General features: G+C 35.5%; 1 non-coding gene across 1 annotated transcript; it reads left to right on the top strand.

Moving 5' to 3' along the window:
• Positions 1-3,271: 3,271 nt before the first annotated feature.
• On the top strand, positions 3,272-3,378 carry LOC121211869 (small nucleolar RNA R71). Its single transcript, XR_005907086.1, has one exon. It is a non-coding gene; the product is annotated as a small nucleolar RNA R71 (small nucleolar RNA).
• The last annotated feature ends 12,483 nt before the right edge of the window (positions 3,379-15,861 follow it).

The following is a 15,861-nucleotide window of genomic DNA, read 5'->3' as shown; positions in this document are numbered from 1 at the left end:
ATAAATGTTGACTGAAGCGCCATTTCTAACTTTACAAAAATCGTGAAAGGATTTTGTGGTCTATAATGATGCTTCTTTTAGTGGTCTCAGTTTTGTTTTGATGCAAGACGAGAAATTGATCGCGTATGCAACTTGCCAACTAAAAATGTACGAATGCAATTATTTGATGCACGATTTAGAGTTAGCTATTATGGTTTCCTCTCTAAAGACCTGGAGACACTATTTATACAATGAAAAGTGTCACATCTATACCGAGCACAAAAGTCTTAAATACCTCCTAACTCAAAAGGAGTTGAATTTAAGACAACGACGTTGGGTTGAACTTCTAAAAGATTATGATTTTGTTATTGATTACCATCCTGGTAAATCTAATGTTATAGCTGATACGTTGACAGGAAGACAATAGTTGAATTGTGAGTGATGTTTGCTGAACTTAGTATCAATAATGTTGGAAGCTTGATGCTCAAATTGAAAATCAAACCAGTATTGTTTAATCAGATCAAAGTAGCACAATTAGATGATGTCAAGATTACGAAGAAAAGAGAAATGGCTCAAGATGGTACAATAGAAAATTTCAACATTGATGATTGTGATTGTTTGAGGTTTCATAATCGTATTTGTGTTCTAGATGTTGCAAAATTAAAAGAGTTGATACTTCGTAAAGCTCACGATAGACCTTTTGCCTTACATCCTGGAGGAACAAAAATGTATCATGACATGTGATAAGGTGTGAATATTGAAATGAGTTCATGTATTGAACAAGGAGATGAATCATGCCATTGCATGAGTTGAATTATTAAATGTTACATGGAATGCCATTGTCATGTATTAGAACATGTGAAATCTTGAGGATGAGAATAAAGAATGAGCAAATTTATATTATTGATCTAAAACTTATGTTCATAACATTACATATTGCATTTTTACATTTCAATCACTTATACTAAGTTAAATCGTTCGAATAATAGAAATACCACTAAGTTATACTCAATGTACAGTTTTGTTTTCTGTGCGCAGGTTAGGTACATTTCAACTTACCATCGACTCAGCATCCAATAATAAATCCTTGACTCAAGTGTGGTGATGGTCTAAATTTTAATGGCATGTACCTAGGAAGTCTTTGGTTGATAGTAGGTTTGTTAATGTGATGATATTTTTGTTTAAAGTGAAATGATGGTTACTTGCATATATGGTTTTGGTTTAAGCTATGTTTTGGTATGTAGTCTGGTTAATGTGTTGATATGTGTTTTAGCTTAAATCTTGGTAGCCTCAGTAGCTAAATGTCAGTTAAATATTGGCTAATTTGGCATGAATGTAAGTTTTTTAATGGTTGATGTTTTGTTGATATGTTTGAAGATTTAAAATGTGGTATCAATAAGGGTACATTGGTTAGGCACTTAAGATGTTGTTTTGGCTTGTTTTGAGCATTTTTAATGGTGTTTTGAATAGGTTAAATGGTTGGTAATTGAGTTGCTTAGTGTCCAAGTAAGCATGATTTGGTAAACTTGGTCTCCATGATTTCACCAAGTTCTACAAGCATTTCAGCTTCACCTAGATCAAATAGATCTTCATCATCATCAAAATTATCGTGACAAAATTTTGCAAACTCTTCCTCCACTATTGTTTTGATTAACCCAATGGTGTGTCACTTCTTATTTTCATTGGCATATTTTAAGGCACCAAATACATTGAAAGTAATTTTCTAATGATTTACCCTTATTGTTTACTCACCTTTTTGCACATCAATTAAAGTTCTTCCTGTAGCAAAAAAAGGTCTTCCAAGAATAATCGACACATCTTTGTCAGTCTCACATTTTAAAATAATAAAATCGGCTAGGAAAATAAATTTATCCACGCTTACTAGTACGTCTTCAATTTTACCTTCTGGATGTGTGTAAGATCGGTCGGCTACCTACAGCATGACTGTGATAGGTCTTGCCTTTCCAATTCCCAACTTCCTAAAGATAAACATATGCATTAAATTTATACTTGCTCGTAAATCACATAATGCCTTACCAACATAATGATTTCCAATTGAACAAAGGATAGTAAAACTCCCTGGGTCCTTCAACTTTGGGGGTAATTTATTAATCAACATCGCTATGCACCGTTCAGTGAGAGCAATAGTTTCAAATTCTCCCAATCGTCGCTTCTTTGACAATATATCTTTTATGAATTTTATGTAATTGAGCATTTGCTCCAAAGCTTCCACCAACGATATGTTGATATGAAGTTGCTTCAAGACATCCAATAATCTCTTGAACTGAAAATCTTGCTTGGAATTTTGGAATTGCTGAGGAAAACGTGGTGGTGGCCTTCATTTAGACTGCTGCTATTGTTTCGTTGTGGCATTCAGTTTGACCACATGGTCTGATTCTGCTACAACATTTTTTTTTCGGCTTTTCAAGTTGTAGGTTGCTTTTCAGATGGTTTTGCGATCTATCTTTGATTAAGACTCAAATCTTCCTCTTCAACAATGGCAACTCTAACAACTTCATTCAACTAAGTACCACTTCTGAAAGTGATGGCCTTGCAAAGCTCATTTCCTTGTGATCTCGTATTCTCAGAATCACTTGGCAATGCTCCTTGAGCTCTCAAATTTACAGCATTGGCGATCTATCACACATGATTTTCCAAGGCTCTTAGGGATGCAACTTGACTCTAGATCACGTCATCATTCTAGGCCATGTATTCTTTTAGCAAAGTTTCAATCAATGACAAAGATGATTCTGAATTTTGTTGAACATTCTACCACTGCATAAGTTTATTATAACCAGGCGGTGCACTTGTGGCATTCTGTCTAATAATATTGTTGGAATTTCCCATTTTTTGATTATTCTAGCTAAATTTTTGGTGTTACTTTCACCTTAGATTATTGGTGTTGGAATATGGATTATTATTACGATTAAAATTGCTCATGTAATACACAAAAGCTTGGTTATCTTCCCTATAATAGATACACAATAGTTTAGGTGATTTCATCTCCTGAACTACAACTGGTTTCTTCATTATTTTGATCATGTTAGCTAGAGATGATACTCAGGCTGTCAATGAAGTGATTGCATTGAGCTCCACAATGTCAGCAACTCTCTTGCCAGTCCTAACTCTAGTGGTAGGATATTGATAATCATTGTTGGCTATCCTTTCCATAATTTCATATGCTTCATTATAGGATTTATCCAACAAGGTACCATTGGTAGAAACATCAACTACTAGCCTTGTATGTATGTTTAATCCATTATAAAACATATCCATCTATGTTCAGTAGTGGAATCCATGCATTGGACATTTCTGAAGCAATTCCTTAAATCTTTCTCAAGCTTCATACAACGTCTCATCCTCTGATTGCCGAAAAGATGTGATGTCATTTCTAAGCTTGGCATTCATATTAGGCAGATTATACCATAGCAAAAACATTTAGAAAAGCTCATTCCAAGATGCCACTGTCCTTGGTGGTAAAGCATTCAACCATGCTCCGGCACGATCTCTCAATGAATATGAATGTAACGCTTGGAATTTTGGGCCTAGAAGTATTAGGTCTTGAGCATGGGAACCATTAGGAGGCTGCACATAAATGTTTAGTTGTGTAAGAAAATGACACAAATAATTTATTGCTTGAGTGGTTATGTGTCCTAAGAAGTGTGGGAAGTCTTGTAACGCCCCCACGCCCGAGACCGTCGCCGGAGTCGAGTATGAGGTGTTACTAAGCTTAATTTAACATATTTAGAACTTTGGATTATTTATTTCTACATTCACAGCTTTTAAGCTACTTGCATCACAGTCACAAGAAAAATCATATCTCGAGTTACGAAACTCAAAATCAAGATCCGAAATTTTCCCTAAATCTAGACTCATATACCTATCTACTAATTGTTTTCTAGAATTTTTGGTTGGGCCAATTAGTACAGTTTATTAGTTAAAGTTACCCTTGTTTCAGGACTTGACTGGTCTGACCTCTGTTTACTACGAACCACATTTCTCTCTGTACAAAATCCATATGACTATGAGGTTTATTTATCCTGAAACTAGACTCAATTAGGATTCTTAGAATATAAAATACACTGCCTAATTATATCTTTACAATTTATGGTGAATTTATAAAGTTGGAATAGGGGATTCAGAAACTGCTATGTCTGTGTTTCACTAAAATTCAAATATCTTGTAACATATAATTCCTTTACCTGTTTCATTTGTTTCATGTGAAACTAGACATAATACGCTTCAATTTGATATGTATTCCATCATCAAGTTCAATTTCTATGAGTTTTAGTAAATTTTTAAACTCGCGTCAGTGTTGCTGCAGTATTCTGTTTATGGCAAATTTCATCCCTTTTATGAGTTTTTATGCACTAAGTATCTTAATAATTTTCCTTAACATCAAATATAATCTAAACTAACTATTTTCATAATTTATCATTATCAAGCATTTCCTCAACCATTCCATCACCATACCATAAGATCATTTACACAAAAAAAGGTATATTGCTATACATGCCATACTTAAATTTACAAGCCATTACCAAAAGTCTTCCGGATAGTGTGACTGAGCCTTCGACCTATCCCGACTCCTGAGCTGGCTTGTCCAAAACTACAATGAGTAAGAAGGAGGGAGTAAGCATAAATGCTTAGTAAGTTCATATGCAAATAATAAGTAACATAACAAACAGTTATACCAATCAACATTAGCATGTATCACTAAAACACATATCACATTTTTAATCATTTTTCATCATCTTATTACCTTATCGTGGTTGTATCAATACTCAACCCGAGGGTTAAATACATACCTGTCCAAAATATCCATTTCACATCACTTACCAATACGTCTCTTTACATCTCGAATATTCCTCCATTTGAGTAGAACTTTACCCGTTGAACACATCGGAATATAATTCGGATACATGGATAACTTGCACATAAGTGCCATATATGCAATCAAGCAATCATGTAACCCGCCCATAAGCGAACTCGGACTCAACTCAATGAGCCTGGGTGTTCGCATCCATAAGTGAACTCGGACTCAACTCAACGAGTTCGGATGCCTAGTTACATCTCACGAACTCGGACTCAACTCAACGAGTTCGGACATTCGCATCCATAAGTGAACTCGGACTCAACTCAACGAGTTCGATGCTCAACCATCCTAGTGACATGTCACTTGTATCCTAATCTATTCCTAAGGTTCAAACGGGCTTTTTCCTCGAACACTTATCCTTGCCGTCTTCCGTAGAATGCCGAAATCAATACTCGGTAACAATTATATTTAACAAGTAGTTCACCTAATTTACATATTATTTGAAATTAACCACAAAGCATACATTTCATAATAAAATTCAGCATAACATATAATTAACATCAATAACTTAAAAATAACCATTATGCTACATTATTTACACATGAACTTACATTGGTACCAAAATACAAAGATTTTGCAATTTAGTCCACAATCTTTTCTTTTCCTCGATTGAGGTCGATTCCACGTCTTTCTTGATTATGGAGCTTGGAAGCTTGAAACAAACCCTAGCTATGGAGAACCCTTGAAATTTTGGCCTAATGAAGAAGATGGACAAAAATTGGCTTTTAATTTTGTTTTTAATTCATTTTAATAACTAAATGACCAAAATACCCTTACTACTAAACTTTCCAAAAATTCCTTCCATGTCCTAATTTTGTCCATGAACTTAAAATTGGTCAAATTGCTATTTAATACCTCCTCATTAATATTCCAAAAAAATTTCATACTAAAAACTTCTAGAATGCAAGTTTTGCAACTTATTCGATTTAGCCCCTACTTTTAATTTAAGCACTTTAGGCATAGAATTTCATCACGAAATTTTCACACAATCATGCAATCATATCATAAACCTCAAAATAATTATAAAATAATTATTTCTATCTCAGATTTATGGTCACGAAACCACTATTCCGATTAGGCCCTAATTCGGGATATTACAAGTCTTGGGTTCAAACCTAGGCTTTAGCAAAAAAAATTATTTTAAGTGAATAAAACCCTTGGTTCTGGATAGTAGGTTTTTAAATTATTGTGGATAAAACATGACACAAGGAGCCTGCTGGTAAAGGGAGTAAGTGTCGTGTTACTAATGTCTGAAGTTTGAGGTTCGAGTCCTAGTTTGCGCAATAAGGAGGTCAATTTTTTATACTTTGGATGGCTAGTGTTTGTGTTGCATTAAAAGTCTGATAGGTGAGAAGTTGGAGGGATTTGAGGAGGATTTTGAGGAGTGGATCAAGAGGGTGGGAGTGTTAGCTGGATTTTGGGAGGATATTATGGAGAGACTTAAGGCTTGTTTAGAGTTTGAACCGAAATTGGAACTATCTTGGACTTAAATTTTGGTAGGGGTGTGTTAGCTCCTCATTTTCTTTCTTCTTTCCTCTCCACTTTGGTTTTGTCAACATTCTTTATCGCTTTTTTGCTACTGTACCGAATACTGCTAGGGACTTGGGGTATTCGGTTTTGTTTTGCCTTCGATTTTACTTTTTCCTCCAATCCCTTGTCTATCGATTTTTTTTCTTCTATTTTCTGTTCTCTCTCCATTTACTCAATTTTCTCCCATTTTCATATTACTCATTTAGGCCAAATACTACTGTCTCTTATTGTTGAATCTTCGCTAGCCTTCTCTATATGTTTTGAGCCCTCGCCATTTCTTTTTGGTGGATTGGCCGAATACTCTATTTTCTACCCCTTTCTGGTTTTTTGGATTTCGTCGAGTTGTTCTTGCTGGACTCTCTTGTAGCCGAACCTCCTTCTGCAGTTAATTGAGGTAAGCTACCATGTCTGTTTGGGTTCACAGTTGTTTTCTTCTCCTTCCTTTCTTCAGTCGATATAATCTCCCTATTAACATTTTTTTTCTCTGCCGGCACTACTAGGAGTGGTTGTACCACTTCTTGGTTCAGGTTTAAGGGTTTCCTTTATAGGCCGATTACTGTTATCCATCATTCTTAGTGCTTTGTTTCGGTAAATGGTTAATTACTTAGTTTAGTTTATTTTACGCTTTTGGTAATGGTTAACGAGAGTGGGTTGTAATATAGATTTTTGCCAAGGATCGTGACGTAATCTTCGTCTGCGGTTTAGGGGACTAAATCACTCTCATTAAAGTAAGGCAAGTGTAACGCCCCCACGCCCGAGACCATCACTGAAGTCGAGCTTGAGGGGTTACCGAACATAATTTATCAATTTAAGAACTTCAAATCATTTGTTTCTACATTCACAGCTTTCTAGCTACTCGCATCACAGTTACAAGAAAAATCATATCTCAAGTTACGAAACTCAAAATCTAGATCCATAAATTTTCCCTAAATCTAGACTCATATATCTATTTACTAATTTCTTTCTAGAATTTTTGGTCGGGCCAATTAGTACAGTTTATTACTTAAAGTCTCCCCTGTTTCAGGGTTCGACTGCTATGACCTCTGTGTATTACGAATCAGATATTTCTCTATACAGAAGTTAAATGACTATGAGGTTTGTTTCTCTTAAAACTATACTCAATAAAGAACCTGTACATATAAATAAAAACTTCTAATTATTTTTGTAAAATTTATTATGAATTTTTAAAGTCAGAATAGGGGATCAAAAAATCACTCTAGCCCTGTTTCACAAAAGTTTAAATATCTCATAAAATATAATTTATATGCCCATTTTGTTCAATCCACATGAAAATAGACTCATTAAGCTTCAATTTCATAACTCACTCATCATTTAGTTCCATTTATAATATTTTTAGTGATTTTTCAAATTCATGTCATTGCTGCAGCAATATGCTGTTTTAAGGCAAGTTTCATCTTTCCATGAATTTTTATGAACTAGATAATCTGTTAAACTTCCATGATATCAAACATGATCTAAATTAGCCATCACCATGACTTATCAATATCAAACATTTTCTCAACCAAACATGGCCATATCATAAAATTATTTACACAAAATAGGTATATTGCTATACATGCCATACTTAAGTAGTTGTACAAGCCATTTACCAAGTTAAAGTCCTTTGGATAGTGTGATCGAACTTTCGACCTGTCCCGATTCCTGAGCCGGCTTGTTCAAAACTACAGTGAATGAAAAGGAAGGAGTAAGCATAAATGCTTAGTAAGTTCATATGTAAATAACAAGTAACATAATAATACAAATATACCAAACAACTTTAGCATGGTATCACCAAAACATATATCACATTTCTAAACATCATTCCTCATCTTACCACCTTATCATTGTTGTATCTATTTTCAACCCGGGGGTTAAGAACATACCTGTCCAAAGTGTCCATTTCACAACACTTACCAAAACGTCGCTTGCATCTTAAGTGTTCTTCCATTTCACTAGAAATTTCACCCGTTGAACACATCGATATACAACTTGGATACACGGATAATTTGCACATAAGTGCCTCATATGTAATCAAGCTACCATGTAACCCGCCCATAAGTGAACTCAGACTCAACTCAACGAGCTCAGGCGTTCGCATCCATAAGTGAACTCGGACTCAACTCAACGAGTTCGGATGCCTAGTTACATTTCACGAACTCGGACTCAACTCAACGAGTTCGGACATTCGCATCCATAAGTGAACTCGGACTCAACTCAACGAGTTCGGATGCTCAACCATCCTAGTGACATGTCACTTGTATCCTAATCTATTCCTAAGGTTTAAACGGGCTTTTTCCCTCGATCTCACATTTGCCGTCTTCCATGGAATATCGAAACTGATACTCGGTAGCAATTCATATTTATCAAGTAGTAAACATGATTTGCATATTACACAACATTAAACACAAAGCATAATATTTCACGATTAAAATCAGTGAATCATATAATTAACATCAATAACTTAAAAATAACAATTATGCTACATTATTTACACATGAACTTACCTTGGTACCAAAATATAAAGATTTTGCAATTTAGTCCACAATCTTTTCTTTTCCTCGATCACGACTTGAATCTCATTTTTCTTGATCTATAATACCAAATTAATCTTATTTAATACATACATTCATCAAAACAGCATTTAATACGAACTTTAAAAAAATTACACTTTTGCCCGTAAACTTTTGCATAATTACACTTTTACCCCTAGGCTCAGGAATTAAAATTTATTCCTTATTCTTTTGTTTTATAACATGCTGATCACTTTTCCCTTCTATGGCAACATCAAATTCTCTCTCTAACATATACTTGTGACTATTAGGTATTTTTGCCGATTAAGCCCTTTTACTCGTTTTCACTAAAAATCGAGTAGCACAAGTTGTCTAACATAATTTAAAACCCCATATTCTATCATAAAACATGAAAATACACAAATTTCACCTATGGGTATTTTTCCAAATATAAACCCTAGGTTGAATTATTGCTAGCATAAGCTTAATCGAGCTTCCGGGATTCCAAAAACGTAAAGAACATTAAAAACGGGGCTTGGAATCACTTACTATGGAGCTTGGAAGCTTGAAACAAACCCTAGCTATGGAGAACCCTTGAAATTTCGGCCTAATGAAGAAGATGGACAAAAATTGGCTTTTAATTTTGTTTTTAATTCATTTTAATAACTAAATGATCAAAATACCCTTACTACTAAACTTTCCAAAAATTCCTTCCATGTCCTAATTTTGTCCATGAACTTAAAATTGGTCAAATTGCTATTTAAGACCTCCTCATTAATATTCCAAAACAATTTCATACTAAAAACTTCTAGAATGCAAGTTTTGCAACTTATTCGATTTAGTCCCTACTTTCAATTTAAGCACTTTAGGCATAGAATTTCATCACGAAATTTTCACACAATCATGCAATCATATCATAAACATCAAAATCATTGTAAAATAATTATTTCTATCTCGAATTTTTGGTCATGAAACCACTATTCCGATTAAGCCCTAATTCAGGATATTACAACTCTCCCCCTTTTAAGGATTTTCGTCCTCGAAAATCTTACCGGTAAACAGGTGTGGGTATTGGTTTCTCATAGTTTCTTCAGGTTCCCATGTAGTCTCTTCTACCCCATGCTTTTGCCACAACACTTTCACAAGTGCAACACTTTTATTTCTTAGTTGTTTGACTTCTCGAGCTAAAATCTTAATCGGTTCTTCTTCATAAGTCATATCCGGTCGCAGTTCAATTTCTGTCGGTGAAATTATATGTGAAGGATCCGAACGATACCGACGTAACATAGATACATGAAACACATCATGAATCTTCTCTAATTCAGGTGGTAACGCTAGCCGATATGCTACCGGTCCAACTTTTTCAATTATTTCATACGGTCCAATAAAATGCGGACTTAACTTGCCCTTTCGTCCAAATCAAAGGACTTTCTTCCATGGAGACACTTTCAAAAATACTTTATCACCAACTTGAAACTCCATTTCCTTTCGTTTCAAATCCGCATAAGATTTATGTCTATCTGAAGTAGCTTTCAAACAATCTCGAATCACTTTCACCTTTTCTTCGGTTTCTTTTATTAAATCAACTCCATAAATCTGATTTTCCTTGAGTTCAGTCCAATACAATGGCGTCCGACATTTACGACCATATAATGCTTCATAAGGTGCCATCTTCAAACTTGTCTGATAACTATTATTATAAGCAAATTCTACCAACGGTAAATACTTTTCCCAACTACCTTGAAATTCCAATACACAACATCTGAGCATGTCTTCAAGAATCTAAATTACTCTCTCTGATTGTCCATCAGTTTGTGGATGAAAGGTAGTGCTAAAATTTAACTTTGTACCTAATGCTTCTTGCAACTTTTGCCAAAACCGTGAGGTAAACCTCGGATCTCTATCCGAAATGATTGACAAAGGTATCCCATGAAGTCTAACAATCTCTCGGATATACAATTCAGCTAACTTATTACGAGAATAATCTGTACATACCGGAATAAAATGAGCCGATTTAGTCAGTCTGTCAACTATTGCCCAAATGGCATTTTTCTTCCGTTGAGTTAACGGCAACCCTGATATAAAATCCATAGTAATCCGATCCCATTTCCATTCAGGACCATAATAGGCTGAAGTAATCCCGAAGGTACTTGGTGTTCAGCTTTCACTTGTTGACAAACTAAGCACTTTGATACAAACTCGGAAATATCTCTTTTCATACCACTCCACCAGTACATTTTCTTCAAGTCATTATACATCTTCGTACTGCCCGGATGAACTGCTAAACAACTATTATGTGCTTCATGCAAAATCTTTTGAATGAACTCATCATTTTTCGGTACACAAATTCGATTTTTAAACATCAAACAACCATCAGAATCGATTCTGAAATTTGATCTCGTATCAGCTTCACACTGTTTTCTTTTGGCTAGCAAATCTTGATCATTTTTTTGAGCTTCAGAAATATCTTGTAAAAACATCGGTCTTGCTCTTAACTCTGCTAGAATCGAACCGTCATCTGAAATTTTCAACTGAGTGTTCATAACTCTCAAAGCAAACAACAACTTTCTGCTTAAAGCATCGGCAACCACATTCGCTTTTCCCGGATGATAATCGATAACAAGCTCGTAATCTTTCAATAACTCTAACCATCTTCGCTGTCTCAAATTCAAGTCTTTTTGTGACATCAAGTATTTAAGACTTTTGTGATCGGTATATACTCGGCACTTTTCACCATACAAATAATGTCGCCAAATCTTCAAAGCAAATACCACCGCAGCCAATTCCAAATCGTGAGTAGGATAATTCTACTCATGAGGTTTTAACTGTCTCGAAGCATAAGCCACCACTTTTCCTTCTTGCATGAGTACACACCCCAAACCATTTAGACAAGCATCACTATACACCACAAATTCTTTACCTGATCGGGTTGTATCAACACTGGTGCTTCAATTAATAACTTTTTCAATTCTTCGAAACTCTGTTGACATTCTTCCGTCCATTCAAATTTAACATCCTTTCGGAGTAGTCTAGTCATAGGAGCAGCAATTATAGAAAATCCATTTACGAACCGCCGATAATACCCAGCTAGCCCCAAGAAACTTCTAACTTCAGTTATGCTTTTCGGTGGTTTCCAATCAACAATGGCTGGAATTTTACTAGGATCAACCCGTATACCATCACCTGAAACAATATGACCCAAAAATCCAACTTCTCGAAGCCAAAATTCACTTTTACTAAACTTAGCATACAGCTGCTTATCTCTCAAAGTTTGCAAAACTATCCTCAAATGCTCAGCATGCTCTGTCTCATCTTTTGAATAAATTAAAATATCATCTATAAACACCACAACAAATCTGTCCAAGTATGGCCGAAATATGCGATTCATTAAATCCATAAACACAGCAGGAGCATTTGTCAACCCGAATGGCATAACTAAAAATTCATAATGACCGTACCTTGTTCTAAAAGCAGTTTTAGGCATATCTGACTCTTTTACTTGCAGCTGATAATACCCAGATCTCAAGTCAATCTTTGAAAACCATGTTACTCCTTTTAGCTGATCAAACAAATCATCAATTCTCGGCAACGGATACTTGTTTTTGATTGTCACCTTGTTTAACTGCCGATAATCAACACATAATCTCATAGAACCATCCTTCTTTTTCACAAATAACACGGGAGCACCCCAAGGTGAAAAACTCTATCTCACAAAGCCTTTATCAGTCAACTCTTGCAACTGCGACTTTAATTCTTTCAACTCTGTTGGTGCCATTCTATATGGAGCAATCGAGATCGGAGCTGTTCCCGGTATCAAATCTATACCAAATTCTACTTCCCTGACTGGAGGCAAACCCGGTAATTCTTCTGGAAATACGTCCGCAAATTCACACACAACCGGCACTGATTCAACTTTCTTTTCAACTTCTTTTGTATTAATTACATACGCCAAATAAGCTTCATAACTCTTTCTCAAATATCTCTGAGCCGACATCGGAGAAATCATACTAGATAATGCCTCTGATTTGTCTAGCTCAACCCGCAGAATTTCACCACTTTCACACTTTAACTCTATAACCTTTTCTTTGCAATTTATTATAGCATCATGCAATGTCAACCAATCCATACCCAAAATAACATCAAATTCATCAAACGGAAACAACATCAAGTCGGCCGGAAAGTAATGACCCGAATCATTAAAGGGCATTTCTTGCTTACTTTATCAACTATCACGCATTTGCCTAACGGGTTCGACACTCTAATCATAAATTCTGTGTTCTCAACAGGTATATTCATACTAGACACCAGTTTAATGCATACGTATGAATGAGTAGAACCAGGATCAATCAAAGCAATAACATTAATATCATAAAGAGAAAATGTACCGGTAATCACATCGGGTGAGGAAGCATCTTCACGCGCTTTAATAGCATAAGTTCTAGCCGGAGCTCTTCCCTCAGATCTAACTGCTGCATCTCTGGCTACATTCTTACTGCTTGTTTCACTTCCAGCTTTTCTCGGATACCTTCCCCTCGAGTTTGCACCACTAGCTTTTACACTCTGAATTTTTTCTTTCTCAGTTCTCTCTGGGCAGTCTCTAATAAAATGATCCGGAGAACCACATCGAAAACATTCATTTGCTCTGCACGGACCAAAATGATTTCTACCACACCGCTGGCACTCGGGTTTAACAAATCTCGTATTTCCCACACTAGCCGCAGAAGTAGTCTGAGATTTAGGACCCACATTCTGCTTCTTAAAATTTCCATATGATTGCCCAGCTGAAACTTGGGAACGAGGATTCATATTTCTTGACTTTCCGGGTTGCTGTGAAGGTGCATTACTCATTGGTCTTTTCTTCCAATTTCGTGTTTCAAATTCTACCTTTTTCTTTTCCTTCAGCAGTTCTTCAGCCTTACAAGATCGATCAACCAGTACTACCATTTCTTTCAGTTCAAGGATCCCGACAAATACCTTAATGTCTTCGTTGAGCCCTTTTTCAAATCGTCGGCACTTCTTGGCTTCTGTTGGAACATATTCCCTGGCATACTTATTCAATCGAACAAACTCTCTTTCATATTCTGAGACTATCATATTACCTTGCTTCAGCTCAAGAAACTCTTTACATTTCTGATCAATAAATCTTTCACAAATATATTTCTTCCGAAACTCTTCTTGAAAGAATTCCAGGTTACCCTCTCGTTCGGTACCACCGAAATCAAAGTCTTCCACCAATTATAGGCTGAATCTCTCAAAAAAGATGTAGCACATTTCTAACATTCTTCAGGTGTACAAGATAATTCATCAAATACCCGGACAGAATTTTCAAGCCAGAACTCTGCTTTCTCTGCATCATCATCAATATTTGCTCTAAATTCTTCAGCCCCTTGTTTACGAATTCTATCAACGGGGGTTCTATGAAATTTTATCATATCCACTCCTTGAGGCATCGGAGGCATAGGTTGAGGAATTGGGGGAGGTGGGGGAGGTCGTACATTTCGGTTCGTACGAACGAACTCAGTGTACCATGCACTTATCATTTGGAGAAAGGCTTCCCAATCACTTTCTCCTCCTCCCTAACCAACAGTAGGAGGTGGGTTTTCAGTCGGCGCTGCCCCTTCAGCCGGAGCTGGCGCATTAGTCTCTACTTCATCTGCCACAGCTGGATCGGGATCCATTTACTATATAACAATCATTTAAAAAGGTCAGAAGTCGTCACACTATCACAATTCATACATATGGCATGTATAGCAAAATCCGTACATACAACACATAGTTCGAGAATCGACTAAACCTGCTCTGGTACCACTAAATGTAATGCCCCCACGCCCGAGACCATCACCTAAGTCGAGCTTGAGGGGTTACTGAACATAATTTATCAATTTAAGAACTTCAAATCATTTGTTTCTACATTCACAGCTTTTTAGCTACTCGCGTCACAGTTACAAGAAAAATCATATCTCGAGTTACGAAACTCGAAATCTAGATCCGTAAATTTTCCCTAAATCTAGAATCATATATATATTTAATAATACTTTTCTAGAATTTTTGGTTGGGCCAATTAGTACATTTTATTAGTTAAAGTCTCCCCTGTTTCAGGGTTTGACTGCTATGACCTCTGCATATTACGAATCAGATATTTCTCTATACAAAAGTTAAATGACTATGAAGTTTGTTTCTCTTAAAACTAGACTCAATAAAGAACCTGTAAATATAAAGAACAACTTATAATTATTTTTGTAAAATGTATTATGAATTTTTAAAGTCAAAACAGGGGATCCAGAAATCACTCTGCCCCTATTTCACAAAAGTTTAAATATCTCATAAAATATAATTTATATGCCCGTTTTGTTCAATCCACATAAAAATACACTCATTAAGCTTCAATTTCATAACTTACTCATCATTTAGTTCCATTTATACTATTTTTAGTGATTTTTCAAATTCATGTCATTGCTGCAGCAATATTCTGTTTTAAGGCAAGTTTCATCTTTCCATGAATTTTTATGAACTAGATAACCTGTTAAACTTCCATGATATCAAACATGATCTAAATTAGCCATCACCATGACTTATCAATATCAAACATTTTCTCAACAAAACATGGCCATATCATAAAATTATTTACACAAAATAGGTATATTGCTATACATGCCATACTTAAGTAGTTGTACAAGCCATTTACCAAGATAAAAGTCCTTTGGATAGTGTGATCGAACTTTCGACCTGTCCCGATTCCTGAGCCGGCTTGTTCAAAACTACAGTGAATGAAAAGGAAGGAGTAAGCATAAATGCTTAGTAAGTTCATATGTAAATAACAAGTAACATAACAATACAAATATACCAAACAACTTTAGCATGGTATCACCAAAACATATATCACATTTCTAAACATCATTCCTCATCTTACCACCTTATCATTGTTGTATCTATTTTCAACCCGAGGGTTAAGAACATACCTATCCA

The sequence above is a fragment of the Gossypium hirsutum genome, chromosome A12 (assembly GCF_007990345.1).
Source record: "Gossypium hirsutum isolate 1008001.06 chromosome A12, Gossypium_hirsutum_v2.1, whole genome shotgun sequence".
Classification (NCBI taxonomy): Eukaryota; Viridiplantae; Streptophyta; class Magnoliopsida; order Malvales; family Malvaceae; genus Gossypium; species Gossypium hirsutum.
Note: the sequence above shows the minus strand (reverse complement) of the source record. Positions and strands in the feature narration are given on the sequence as shown.